The sequence below is a fragment of the Myotis yumanensis genome, unplaced genomic scaffold, assembly GCF_028538775.1.
Source record: "Myotis yumanensis isolate MYYU_CA2020_CCGP unplaced genomic scaffold, mMyoYum1.0.hap1 SCAF_1, whole genome shotgun sequence".
NCBI classification, from domain to species: Eukaryota; Metazoa; Chordata; class Mammalia; order Chiroptera; family Vespertilionidae; genus Myotis; species Myotis yumanensis.
The window spans coordinates 32,545,096-32,559,208 of NW_027223752.1; positions in this window are offsets into that span (position 1 = coordinate 32,545,096).

A 14,113-nucleotide genomic window follows, 5' to 3' on the forward strand; every position below is an offset into this window, starting at 1 on the left:
GATTTGACTACCGGAGCAGTTCTTGGGAAAGAAGGGAGATTTAAGCAGACAGCCCAATTGATATCTCCTACAGAAGCCAAATAACAATATGTGCATAGTGCTTTAAGAATACTTGATATTTATGAGCCCATTTGATTCTTGGCACAACCCCATGAGATAAGCAAATTAGGTATTAATAGTCTTTCTTCCATACCTATGTTATTTCATTTTGCCATGAGGTTTATGTTTTCATTCCTGTCTCTCCTGTTTGACTACATTTATTGTGAGTAGATATTAGGTCCTGTTTATTTTTGCATCTATATCCCAAGTACCTAGCTCTGGGCTGTATATGCGGTGGCATCTAATGGTTATTTATAACACTGAATTTCTATTTTACAGATGAGAAAACTGAGGTCCAGAGTATTGAATGGCTTGCTCCAGGACACACAGAATGTTAGAAGCCTGAAGTCTGGTGGCCTCCAAGAGGACAGTCTCCGCTGTCCAAGGTCTTTGCTAGAGGACGCAGATGATGTGGACAAAAGGGGCCACACACTGACCCTGGCAAGCTCAGGGGAGGCCTGCATGGTGAGCCTTACAAACTCAAAGACCAAAAGTAACCACATAGGATGGTCTGAACATAAAAATTCCCAATTAAAAGTGGGTCATGGCCCTAACCGGTTTGGCTCAGTGGATAGAGCGTCAGCCTCTGGACTCAAGGGTCCCAGGTTCGATTCCGGTCAAGGGCATGTACCTTGGTTGCGGGCACATCCCCAGTAGGGTGTGTGCAGGAGGCAGCTGATCGATGTTTCTCTCTCATCGATGTTTCTAACTCTCTATCCCTCTCCCTTCCTCTCTGTAAAAAAATCAATAAAATATATTTTAAAAAATCATCATTAACTACAACTCTAATCACTATCACTTTCCATTATGGAATGAGGAAGCAATGTTTAAAAAAAAAAAGTGGGTCATGGCCCAGCCAGCTTGGCTCAGTGGTTGGGCTTCGACCTATGAACCAGGAGGTCACGATTCAATTCCCAGTCGGGGCACATGCCTGGGTTGCAAACTTGATCCTCAGTGTAGAGCATGCAGGAGGCAGCCGATTAATGATTTTCTTTCATCTTTGATGTTTCTATATACTCTCCCTCTCCCTTCCTCTCTGAAATAAAAAAATATATATTTTAAAAGTGGGTCATGGCAGGTAGTCAAGTCCTTGACAAACTCAATCTTTGCCTTAAGTGAGCCTGTCCATTGTCTTTTTGCACCTAAAATAACATACCCTTGGTATGTCAGACCCCTCAGGGCACCCTCCCTGCCTACCATCTCTATGTGCTGTAAATGTTAACCATTCTGTACCCACCAATGAAAAGATGTGTCTCTCTGTTTTACTTTTTATCCAATCTCAGAGATTTCCCTATTTTGCTTTCTCCCAGCTCCCTAATCTACCACCAATAAATTTCATGTAACCCTCTTTACATCTCCTCCTTTGATCCTAATGTATACAATACGCTGCCAAACTGCCATTCTCTGGAGTATATTCTCAACCTGTTGAGATTTTGCTTCCTAGCAATTGTCAGTTTGACTCAAATAAAATCTTATAAGACTTTTTCTTAGACTGGACTTCCATTTCCTTGAGAGTTGACTCAGTTTATCTTGGTTGCCTGACATTTGAACTTGGTGGGAGAGAAAGGAATGAAGGGGGACACTGCCTTTTGGAGAAGCTTTCTATTACACGGCAGAAGGCAGTCAGGGACACTTGAGAGCTGGGGTGTGTGGTCTCGGAACTGGGTTACATCTTCCAGTTCTGCCCCTTACCCAATGACCTGGGCAAGTCATTTCACCTCTTTGTGTCCATCATCCTAGCGCAGTGATGGCGAACCTTTTGAGCTCGGCGTGTCAGCATTTTGAAAAACCCTAACTTAACTCTGGTGCCGTGTCACATGTAGAAATTTTTTGATATTTGCAACCATAGTAAAACAAAGACTTATATTTTTTATATTTATTTTATATATTTAAATGCCATTTAACAAAGAAAAATCAACCCAAAAAATGAGTTTGCGTGTCACCTCTGACACGCGTGTCATAGGTTCGCCATCACTGTCCTAGGGCTATGTGAGGGCTAAATGAGAGAATGTAAGGGAGAGACCTTTATAGATGGTGGATCATTCTATAAGTACTGTTATCTCACTCCATTCAAAGTAGGACCAACAGGAATTGTGCCAGGTATAGATGAGGAAGGCCAAGTCCCTTTCCTCAAAGATCTCATGGCTAAGGGAGGGGAGCAGGTGGCCGCGTAAAGTGGGGAGGGCTCTACGTGTGGGTCAGGCCCGTGTGACCCAGAGAGGAAATCTTTAGGATTGTCAGGAAAGGGTCAAGGGTGCAGAACTGTCCCAGAGAGTACAGTCTTACAGGGTGGGTAAGAATTCACTGATCAGAGAAGTTATATTTGTAAGAAATGGTAGAGTTATAACAGGGTGATGAAGGGATGGAATTACAAAGGGGCCTGCTGTCAGCTATTGTCAGAGCCTTCATATTTATTTACTTATTTATTTATTTTTAAATTTTTTTATTATTGATTTCAGAGAGGAAGGGAGAGGGAGAGAGAGATAGAAACATCAATGATGAGAGAGAATCATTGATTGGCTGCCTTCTGCACGCCCCCTACTGGGGATCGAGCCCGAAACCTGGGCATGTGCCGGTGACTGGAATCAAACCCAGGATGCTTCAGTTCGCGCAGGCCAGTGTTCTATCCACTAAGCCAAACCAGCTAGGGCAGCGCCTTCATATTTATGCTGGATAGGCCACACGTGGCCATCTGATTTCAGGGGACCAATCAAGAAGGCTCTTTGATATCTTAAGATTCCTTCTTCCTGACTTGTGGGGAGCATCCATTCCTCTCTTCAGCTCCATTTCTTCAAGCTAGAAGGGATCTTGAGAAACCTGGTGCCATCCTCTGCACCAAGGTACGTATGGATGGGTATCCCCATTTCATAGAGGCAACTGCGGGTGAGAGCCCCATTGTTAACAGGGGATTCCTAGAGTTCTTGTTCTCCTCTATCAAGCTGCTTCTTTGGTCCCTTTTAAGTTTGAAATCCCCATTTCAGGTAATACTTGAGGTATTGCTCACTTATACTTCAAGTTTCAAGTCTTTTCTTGGAAGAAGGTTATAAAAGGAGAGCAGTTGAGACAGGGAGGAAGCAAACAGAATAGGGAGGCTGAAGGCTTCATCGACAAGAAGAGAAACTTCCTTGGCTGTTCGTGGACTCAACATCTGCAGCAATATAACCAGTGGAAAGGCTCCTTGTCCAAACCACAGACCTTGAGAGCTCTGAGAAGCAGAACCAACATTTTCATAGCCAAGGACCAGAAGGAACCCAGACATGTAATGTTAAGGGTTTATCCGAATAAATTGTTACTGTTTTATTTTCTTCTGTCCTTCCTCCTCACCTACCCCTATTAATGACCTAGTATCAGGGCCATTAAAGAGAGTAACAGCCTGGAGAAAAGAGCGGGCAAGTGAGGGGGAATGTGGGTGGGGAGGAAGGGGGAGAAACTGCAATGCATATGCAGATCCTGTAGCACTCAGGGTCCACAGATGGCTTGGGTAGTGCACGTAGAGCTGTGGGGAGGAGGGCAGGGAAGAGAGGGGTCACTGTTGGAGTGACTGGAGTGACAGGGGACAAATGTGCTGACTGTGGGTTATTAATAGGCACCAGGACATATATTTACAACCAGTGGCTTAAATTAGAACAGTCACACCTAGCCAAATCCTCACCCCCAAACCAAAGACACCTGAAGCATGCACAGTGGCTGATATGAACCCAGCCCACCCAGTTAGTCCAGGTTAGTGTGCAGGTTGCCTTCAGAGGGAGATCTTTGGTGCTTGCTCAAGTGTATGCTGCAATTCTGCCCTTTGGTGCACCATTCTCTTTGAAAAGAAGGAAGGAAAAAATAGATGAGAGAGAGAGAGAGAGAGAGAGAGAGAGGTGAGAGAGATAGAGATAGAGATAGAGATAGAGATAGAGATAGAGATAGAGATAGAGATAGAGATAGAGGGAGAGATAGAGGGAGAGGGAGAGGGAGAGGGAGGAAGGGAGAGAGAGAGAGAGAGAGAAAGCGGGATGCTCAGCTCAGGCCAAGCCCCTCAGAGGTTTTGCAATCTCCCACATCCAGCCTCAGGTCTGAGTGGGGAAATGGTTCCCTTCAACCCCGAAAGGAGTTCCAGTTAGGACGTGCTGGAGGCCCAGCAGTGGAGCAGGGCAACCTGAACACCAAGAGGCAAGGAAGCAAGGAAGGAATGCAGACTCCCGACCTTGCTGCAGAGGGTGGCTCGGAGGGGTGCGAGTTCCTGGTCAGGAATAGTGACGCATGGGTGTGGCGTTGAGTCCCTACCTCAGACTTCCTCTGCTCTCTCCTTAGGCCCAAACAGACGCCCCCAGTCCGTCCTCCGTGCTGGGAGAGAGCCTCTGGCCTAGAGAGTCTCCGAGCTGGAGCGGGCCGGGGCTTGAGGGCTCCCAGCTCTCGCAGCCCGTCTGGGTTTAGGAGGAGGAAGGGAAGGGCGGTCGAACGCTGGGCGGGGCTGCCCCAGGTGTCACAGGTTGGCAGCCGCCGGCTAGGCCCAGGGTGGGTTGTCCAGGAGGTGGGAGTGGGGTGGGGAGAAGGACAATCTGCCTCCCCCAGTCCTATTGCAGCCCAGAAGGGGAGCCGCCAGGGCGCAGTGCATTTGGCACATACATAGCTGCTGGGCCAGGAACGGGGCGGACCCCGGGATTCTGCGCCAACTCACACCACCCCTGTAACTTCGCGGCTCCGGGCCCCCGTTTTCTCGCAAAGGGCTTATTAAAAGGACCTCGCACCTAGGGTTTCGGTGAAGACGAAATGGGAGTAGCGCCAGCGGTGCCTCGTTGGCCCAGTCCTGACACCCCGATGTGACCAAGAAGGATCGCTTATTTTGGCGGTGATTCCCCCGCAATCCCTGCGTGTCACTTAAGGCAACTTAAGCATGTAATCTAATTTTAAAGACAAAGCCAGCAGACACCAGGAGACCAGGTGAGAAAGTTCGGTGTGTTTAACACAAAACCAACACTCCTGGCCGAAAAGGACTCCAGGGATTGGGAATTGAAGGCAGCCCTAGTGACTGGGTCTAGTGCCTGTGTCGTCCCACTGACAGCCTCTAGGAGCCTCAGTTTCCTGAGGGCCCAGAGTAATATAATCACTTCTGCCTGACTGAGGGCTCGCTATGTTGCAGACACTGTTCTTAGTGTATTGCCTCACCTACTCCTTAAGACCACCTTTTTTCTCCTCCAAGAGAGAAAGGCAGAGGGAGAGATAGAAACATCAATGATGAGAGAGAATCACTGATAGGCTGCCTCCTGCCCGTGCCCTACTGAGTCCACAACCGGGGCATGTGCCCTGACGGGGAATCGAACCGTGGCCTCCTGGTTCATGGGTTAAGACTCAAGCATGGAGCCACACTGGCCTGAGTTTTATGAAGTCAGTCAGACCACACCACTCCTCGACAGAAAACTCCTAAATGACTCCCATCTCATTCAAAGTAAAAGCCACAGCCCTCCTTTGACCTGAAAGTCCCACATGATCTGGGCCCCATTACCTCTCCTACCTCTTACTGCCCTGGAACTCTCATTCCTACTGGATTGGACTCCTTGCTCTTTTCTTGAATACACAGGCAATTCTCTGCCTCGGGGCCTTTGCGCTGTTGTTTCCTCTGCCTGCATGCTCTTCCCCCATTTCTGTGTGGCTAGTTTCCTCAATTCCTCCAGATCTTTATTTCAAAAGTCACCTTGTTAAGGAGGCCTCTGGCCACGCTGAAACATAACCCCTCCTAGCATTCATCTCCCTCATCCCACCTTTTTTTCTTTTTAGCACTTATCTCTTTAGTATTATATTATTATATGATACGATATTATATTATGTATTTTACGTGCTTATCTTATTGCTCTGTCTCCCCCATTAGAAGATGAGATTTATGAAGGAATTTTTGTCTATTTTGTTACTTTTGTATGTTCATTGCCTTGAACAGCACCTGACATAGTACACACATGTATGAACACTTAGTGAGTAAATGAATAAAGGCAAGAAAAGGGGATTCAAAGTGAGCTGTGGACACTTCAGCAAATCATGTATCTTCTCTAAGACTCGGTTCTCTTGGATGTAAAATTGACTTTTTGCATTAGATAGTTCTTAGGTTCCCTGCAGCTGACAGGCAGATAGCCTTGATTTAAGTTGAAGAATTGGAAGCAGGTGTGTGGCTAGAAAGGGTCTGAAGAGGGTCCATCTGAAGATTTGGGTTCAAGCTCTATATCACTTGTCTGGATCTTGGTTTCCACAACAAATTGAAAGAGCTCCACCCAGTGACTACTATGGTTTCTTTCAGCACTAAAAGAGTAAAACTAAAAAAAAAAATAATTAAAAAAGGTCGCTATCAGAGACCAAGATGGCGGCGTAGGTAAACACCGGAGACCGCTGCCGCAAACAACCATTTCAAAAATACAACTAAAAGACTGAACGGACATCACCCAGAACCACAGGAAGGCTGGCTGAAGAGAGACTCTACAACTAGAAGGAAAGAGAACAGCAAATCGAGGCTCAGAGGCGGCGCAGTGTGGAAAATACAAAGGTACCGAGGTGCGCGCGCAAAGCGGGCTGGTGGCTGAGGGCGCGGTTGTCGTTTTCTGCCGGGAGTGAGTCTCAGACTCTGGGCTCCAGATCTGGGCGAGTCTCTAGGGACCCAGACTCAAACGGGAGAAGCGGGATTATCCGGCATCAGTTGGGACCTGAGGGCAGCTTTCTCTCCGAGGTTTGCAGCGGCTGCGGGGTTCTGAGAAGCAGAGCCTCTGGGAACGGGACTGAGCGTGGCCATAACTGCTCCCTCCGCCCGCCCTGTTGATCCCGCCCCGCCCAAAACCTGCGCACAGCCATTTGCCGATCGCCTCAGGCAAAGGCTGGATTAGCACCTCCCCAGAAGGCAGACGTTTTCCACACAGCTGATTTCCACAGCCAGCCGGCCTGGTGGTCAAACCCCTCTAGTGTTAACTACAACAATTAAGGCTTGGCTAGAACAAGACTGCGCACAGAGACCACAAGGGGGTGCACCAAGAAAGCATAAAAGATGCGGAGACAAAAAAACATGACAGAAATGGAGGATATGGAGCTAAGAATCGCAATTTTGAGGGCTTGCCATAAATTTGTGCAGAGCCTCACGAAAACTAATGAGACCCTCGATGCTACGATAAAGAAATTAGAAAGTAAGCATACACGGACTGAAATAAAGAATATTATACCCAATAGCAGACCAGAGGAGTACAATAATCAAACCAAAGATTCGACAAAAAACACCCAATTGGAAAAGCAAAATGAAAAAAGAATCCGAAAGTGTGAAGATAGTGTAAGGAGCCTCTGGGACAGCTTTAAGCGGTCTAATATCAGAGTCATTGGAGTGCCAGAAGATGAGAGACAGCAAGATATTGAAAACCTATTTCAAGAAATAATGGCAGAAAACTTCCCCCACCTGGTGAAAGAAATGGACTTACAGGTCCAAGAAGCGCAGAGAACCCCAAACAAAAGGAATCCAAAGAGGACCACACCAAGACACATCATCATTAAAATGCCAAGAGCAAAAGACAAAGAGAAAATCTTAAAAGCAGCAAGAGAAAGAGGCTCAATTACCTACAAGGGAATACCCATACGACTGTCAGCTGATTTCTCAACAGAAACTTTGCAGGCCAGAAGGGAATGGCAAGAAATATTCAAAGTGCTGAATACCAAGAACCTACAACCAAGATTACTTTATCCAGCAAAGCTATCATTCAGAATTGAAGGTCAGATAAAGAGCTTCACAGATAAGGAAAAGCTAAAGGAGTTCATCACCGCCAAACCAGTATTATATGAAATGCTGAAAGGTATCCTTTAAGAAGAGGAAGAAGAAGAAAAAGGTAAAGATACAAATTATGAACAACAAACATGCATCTATCAACAAATGAATCTAAGAATCAAGTGAATAAATAACCTGATGTACAGAATGAACTGGTGATTATAATAGAATCAGGGACATAGAAAGGGAATAGACTGACTATTCTTGGGGGAAAAAGGGGTGTGGGAGATGCGGGAAGTGACTGGACAAAAATCATGCACCTATGGATGAACACAGTGGGTGGGGAGTGAGGGTGGAGGGTGGGGTGGGAGCTGGAAGGAGGGGAGTTATGGGGGGAAAAAAGAGGAACAAATGTAATAATCTGAACAATAAAGATTTAATTTAAAAAAAAAAAAAAAAAAAAAAAGTCGCTATACCCCCTCAATACCGCAGGGTGGCATAGTTGTCTACTATTGTCTCTGGACATTGCTGTGTCAAGTCCTTACCCAAACAGCTTTGGCTCTTGGAAAGGATTTTTCACTGTGAGTTGCTCTCATCAGATATTACTGGTTTGTTTAAATAAGACAACAAGAGTCTTTAAATGTATTTTTTCTATTAGAAGTCATAAATCTCAAAAGCAAAACTGAGCTGAAATTTTAACTAAATCTTTGTCACAACATGGTTTAAAGATCAAGCTTTGAAAAGCTAAAGAATAAGACAAGTTTGTGCTAGCGTTAAGTGAGTGAGGCCACAGCTACATTACATTAGTTCTAACGTATGAAGCCACATATCTGTCTGCACATAACCATGAATGTTACCTCTAAGAGGCAGGAAGGATAGGGGCGGAATGAACTGTTTAAATTCCAGGACCTTTTTATTTGCTTTTAGGCTGTTGAAGACTCTAATAAAGAGAAAATATTGTGGACAGTACATGGCATCCAGTAAGCCTTTAATTCATAGCAGCCATTATCATTATTGTTATTAATATTATTATTGTCATACTTCCGTTCTAATTTTTTCCCCTCCTCTATCATCTTCCCAGCTAACAATAAGGCTTTCTGCTTGAAATTTATTTTATAATTATACAAAATAAAAATGATTTGTGGCTATTTATTTTAATTACAATGGTTATTTTAGCTACATGGAAATTTTTTAAAAAGTAAAATGAAGGCAATACAAATTATCCATATTCCACCACTCAGCTCAGAAATAACTAATGAAATAAAAAGATTTTGAGCTCTGGCCAGTGTGACTCAGTGGATTGGGCGTAGTCCCACGTACCAAAAGGTTGCCAGTTTGGTTCCATTTCTGGTCAGGACACACACCCAGGTTTTGGGCTCAATCCCCAGCAGGGAGCATGCAGGAGGCAGCCAATTGATGTTCTCATCGATGTTTCTATCTTTCTCTCTCCTTACCTCTCTCTATAAAATCAATAAAAACATTAAAAAAAGATTTTGATACTGTACAAACATGCACTCACACATATCTGGATCATGGCATCCAGTAAGCCCTCAATTTCTGATCATCTATATACACAAAAGCCCAAGTGACCATTACAACAGGTTGCTATGATGCTCAAGGCAGGAGCTGCCTCCTGGTGGTCAGTGCGCTCCCACAGCCAACCTCCCGAGGTCCCTCCCCCTGGTTGGCTGGCCCTGATCAGCCCTGATCAGGAATGGGCAAGATGACCCAATCGCTAACCAGGCGGACAGACCCCACCTGTGCACAAATTCGTGCACCAGGCCTCTATAAAGGTTTTTTTCCCACTATTTTTTCATTAATCATATTATGCACATTTCCATATAATTAAAATTGTTGTTTGTTTGCACTTATACCAGAGGATATATTTCCATTGATTTTTAGAGAGAGTGGAAGGGACAGGGAGAGGCAGAGAGAGGGAAACATTGATGTGAGAGAGACACATGGATTGGTTACCTCTTGCACACAACCAACCAAGGCCAGGGATTAAGCCTGCAACCAAGGCACATGCCCTTGACCAGAATCAACCTAGGCCCCTTTAGTCCATAGGTCGATGCTCTATCCACTGAGCCAAACCTGCTAGGGCTCAATAAAATTTTTCATGATCATCATTAACCATAACTTACTTCCTGATTAGAAAATCAGTATATTTTGATGGTAGAAAATACTGAACAGTATAAGATTAAAAAAAAAAAAGTCACTCCTAATCCCATCATCCTTCCTCCATTTCTTCATTTTTTTCTTCTTTCTCTCTTTTTTTCACCCTTTCCCATCCCTTCTTTAAAAAAAGGGGGTGGGGGGAGGGGACCTAGTTCAACTTCCAGTCAAGAAGCCTTTGCAGTTTTCTTGGGTGCAAGTAAAGCATGTCTCTGAAGGTGATGGGCAGAGGAAAGAAGGAAGTAAATATGTTGAATTGTCAGTAGATGCTAAGCAGCACGCTAAGAGATTTTGTATCATTTAATCTATAAACCTCTAGAAGAAGCAGTTTCTATTTTATACCTATCTATATATATAAAAGGCTAATGTGCAAAGTGTCCCCTTGGAAGTTTGACCAGGAGTTCAATTGCTCACTATGACATGTGCTGACCACCAGGGGGCGGCGTGGAATGAAGGAAGGCCCTGGCTGGCAGCTGGAAGGCTGATTGGCCCTGATTGCTGGCCAGGCCTAGGGACCCTACCTGTGCATAAATTTTGTGCACCGGGCCTCTAGTTTAAAATTTTAAAAAATGAGCCCTAACCGATTTGGCTCAGTGGATAGAGCGTCAGCCTGGGGAATGAAAGGTCCCAGGTTCGATTCCGGTCAAGGGCATGTACCTTGGTTGTGGGCACATCTCCAGGAGGGGGTGGGCAGGAGGCAGCTGATTGATGTTTCTCTCTCATTGATGTTTCTAACTCTCTATCCCTCTCTCTTCCTCTCTGTAAAAAAAACAAAAACTAAACAAAACAAAAAAACTTCTTAAAAAAAACATGAGGAAACAGGTTCAACCAGGTGCCCTCCTCAAAACCGCATGGTTTTTAATGGACAGACCCACAAGAAATCATGATCTTCTGAAGTGAGCCTAGTAGTGCCAAGCTGCATCGCTGACTGCTATTATACTCTCCCTGCCTTATGCTATACTTTTCAGTGGGGTAGAGAAAATGGTCCTTTTTTGGGGTGACATGTGTCAGCTCAAGAAATTAATAGTGGTGAAATCTTGGTAATTCTACCTGGCTTTCAAAGTCTTTTGCAATCTGCCCTTCTTTTATTTAGTCCATTTTATTCCCCATCACTCCCATTTTGTACTATCTCCTCTTCTCAGGCAGGTATTCCTATTATTGCTACCCATTACATTAATTTCCAGCTCCACCTTTCTGTTCTCTACTAATCAAGTTGTGCACATCCTTCAATGCCCAACTTAAGCATTTCTCATCTACCCCAGTCCACAGTGACAGTAACATTTGATCCCCTCACAGCCCTGCTCTAAAGCCTTCAATGATAACCGTTTATCTGCTAAACAAAGCCCATGCTTCTTAGCTGGGTACTCATGCCAGCCATTCAGTCACAAATACATACCAAGAGTGACTGATGTGCTCTCTAGGTGCTCGGAGGCCTGTAAAGAACCAGGTCCCTGCCTGTGCGGTAAACAAACTGGACATTAAATCATTACAAATAATTAATTATTAGTGTGAATCAAGTGATTACAAGGCCCTATACAATCTGGTCTCAACCTGTTTTTCAGAGTTCTTTCTCATCCTTTTATCCCATCCAGATGGGCTTACTCAAGCTTTCCCACCTCCGTGGCTGTGCCCATATCCTCCTTCCTTTCCTGAACGCAGGTTCTTCCTGGCTCCACCCCGTACCCATCCTGAACGCAGGTTCTTCCTGGCTCCACCCCGTACCCATCCAGGACCAGCTTTGGTTCTGCCTCTCCCATGACACCCTGCTAGGCAAACTTAGCCCGAAGGATCTTTCCTCATTTGAATTCCTGTCACTTACCCATTCAACAAACATTTACAGAATGACTTCTTGGAATGTTTGGTGAATGACTCTTCAGGAGGTGCTAAACACATGCTATGGTATTACATATTTAAATTATATAGGGAGTTAGAGGGATCTGGAATATTCTCCCCTTCTCCTCTGGGTGGGGGAGAAGTGAAGAGTCACAAAGAGATATAGTAGCACATACAAAAAATTACTGAGAAGCAAAATGACAAAATTGTCCAATAACTCATAATCCTGCTACTTGAAAGACCCACCATAGATGGTTTTCTCTGTATCTTTCTAGTGGTTTTCTTTTTCTGTGTCTCTCTGTGTATGTCTATGCCATTTTCCTCCAAAATAAATTTTTCTCAAGAAAACCTTTTTTTCCTTATGGTTTTTTAAAAAACACAAAGGACCTCTCTAACTCCATTATCCTGCTCTCTTTTGCTTGGGGATCGGATAGTTTATCTTAAACAAAACCTAAAGAATTGACTCCAAGACTTCTCCATATCTTTTTCAGTTCACTGATCCTATGTACAAGAAGAATCTGAACATTGTTTTAGGGCATCTACTCAGAAGTCCTTTCTCAAGACCTCTGGATGCTCTTCAGGACAGCACTCAAATATCTCTTCTTCAAGACCTTGGTTGTGTGGGTATACTGTGTAGCCATACTCGTGTGCAAACCACAGGATGCCGGGCCTACAAGAACACAGGAGATCTTCCAGTCCACCCCCTCACTGTATGGATGAACACACTGCACTGCAATGTTAAGTACTTCCCCAAGGTCATGCAGTTGCTGCTTATCTTTCCCAATTACCCCACTGTCTCCAGTTTGTCCAACAATGAACCCCAAACTAACATAAAACAAGAAATACTCAGTGAAGCACTAACTCTTGCTAAATAAATTGTATCTATTCTTACCACTAAAGGGGAAAAGGTAAGGCAGTTTGGTAAAGACTGGGCTAGATCTTTCAGCATTTGGTTGTTTTGAAACGCCAGAAAACCTCATCGGAAATTTTCATTGCTCTGATGGGATTAAAGCACAGAAGAAATAGTAGGGACCACCTATCTCAGTGGTCGCCAAACTCATTAGTCAACAGAGCCAAATATCAACAGTACAACGATTGAAATTTCTTTTGAGAGCCAAATTTTTTAAACTTAAACTATATAGGCAGGTACATTGTTATTAACTTAATTAGGGTACTCCTAAGCTGGCCTTTGCTAAAAACGTCCTCAATCTGATTGAGGTACGTTTGCTGAGGTCGACCCCTTCCAACTCTCCCATCCACTCTCGTCTTGTATACTTGTTTCATCTATCTCCTTTCGTTCATCCTCTCTATATGTCCAAACCATCTCAATATACCTTTCTCAGTCCTCGACACTACATCTTCTTTCACTCCACAATGTTCCCTGTACGTACGCGCCTGCACGTGGTATTTTGTGGAAGAGCCACACTCAAGGGGCCAAAGAGCCGCATGTGGCTCGCGAGCCGCGGTTTGCCGACCACTGACCTATCTCATTCTTTCTTAATGCTTGAGAAACGGAGGATAACAAAAGGATGTAGAAAATGGCCAGCCCTTGATCATGAACTGCAGCATCATGTATATATTTCTTCTTCTCCTCCTCCTCCTTCCTCCTCCTTCCTCCTCCTCCTCTTCCTCCTCCTCTTCCTCCTCCTCCTCCTCCTTTCAGAGAGGAAGGGAGAGAGAGATAGAAACATCAATGATGACAGAGAGGCATTGATTAACTGCCTTCTGCATGCCCCACACTGGGAATCCAGCCGGCAACCTGAGCATGTGCCCTGATCAGGAATCGAACTGTGTCCTCCTGGTTCATAGGTCAAGGCTCAACCACGGAGCCATGCCGGCTGGGCTCTACTTTGGTTCTTAACCTAATTTTTATATATGTCACTGTGACCAGAGGTGCAGTTCACCCAGGTGAAAGAAATGCACGACTGTAAGAAAGTTGTCTCTTCAGAGAGACCAAGCCCACTTCGCCACAGTTTTCCCAGCCTCAGTTGGAAGCCCCTGTAACGTGGTCTCTCTTTCTGAATTCTAAAAACCACTGTATTGGAATCTCTTCTTACAGGAACCCAGGAAAAGGAAAGCTGTGTGCACTCTTTGTAAAGGCGGGCACTGTCGTAGTAAGAGTTTTTCTAAAGACGATTTCAATGGGCCTGCAGGCCTTAAATTGGAAATGAAAGGTGATGGAGGTGGGGTGGAGCCAATCCAACTGGTTGGACCACGGCAAAGGCAGATCCAAGAGGGGAAAATCCAAATGTCAGAGGTAGATGGAGGGGAAAACGCTCTCCCAGGGGGCGCAACCCA